The following is an 856-nucleotide window of genomic DNA, read 5'->3' on the forward strand; positions in this document are numbered from 1 at the left end:
ATTAATGTTTCATTAATTCTCAAATGAAGAAAAAGATAAAAAAATCTTTCCATGTGATGAAGGTGGAGAATTTTCCAATAGCAATTTTTGCAATTATTTGAAGGCAAAATAGAATGAACCTCCATTTATCTTGTCCAAAAACACCCGAACAATATGGCTTTGTAGAGCTTAAGCATTGCAATATAACTGAATTGGGTCTCTCTATGTTTTTTTTTATGGTGGAATTAATGCCAAAAAGGTTTTGAGTTGAGCATTTAGCACAGCCACATGTGGTTAATCAATAAACAGCCTTTTTGGATTCTTGAATGGAAGCGTCCATTTTAATTGTTGTATCATAAAAATCTTGATTATAGTTATTTGTGGATGTTTTGCATGTTATCCATACTAACAAGATTATGCAAAAAGAGAACCACATTGCAGTCATTGTTGAGTTTCATAATTATAGATGTCTCTCCATTATGTTTATGTTTTATGATATATAGGAGATGTTTGTTGGAAAAAATAGGGACCTGAAATGAGAATGAGAATGGAATATTTTATTCTAATTTTATGGTTGGGAGGGGGCCTATTCCGATTTCAATTTCGAGGCGGAATAGAAATGGCCTAATCTTCCTAAAATCTGGTCCCAATTTTCTCCTAAGGATTCAAATCTCCATTCTAATTCGAATTTTGATCACGAATCAAATGCTTTGAGAGATATAGCTATTCTGATTTCTATTTCAATCTATTTGAATTCTGATTATCGTCGCAACGCAAACCTTATAGTATTTGATGGAACAACTTTTCCATTCTAAAATTCAGGCTTGTAATTACATGATTCACTGTTTGATGATTTAACTGAATTTCTATCATGGTA

The sequence above is a fragment of the Elaeis guineensis genome, chromosome 6, assembly GCF_000442705.2.
Source record: "Elaeis guineensis isolate ETL-2024a chromosome 6, EG11, whole genome shotgun sequence".
Lineage (NCBI taxonomy): Eukaryota > Viridiplantae > Streptophyta > Magnoliopsida > Arecales > Arecaceae > Elaeis > Elaeis guineensis.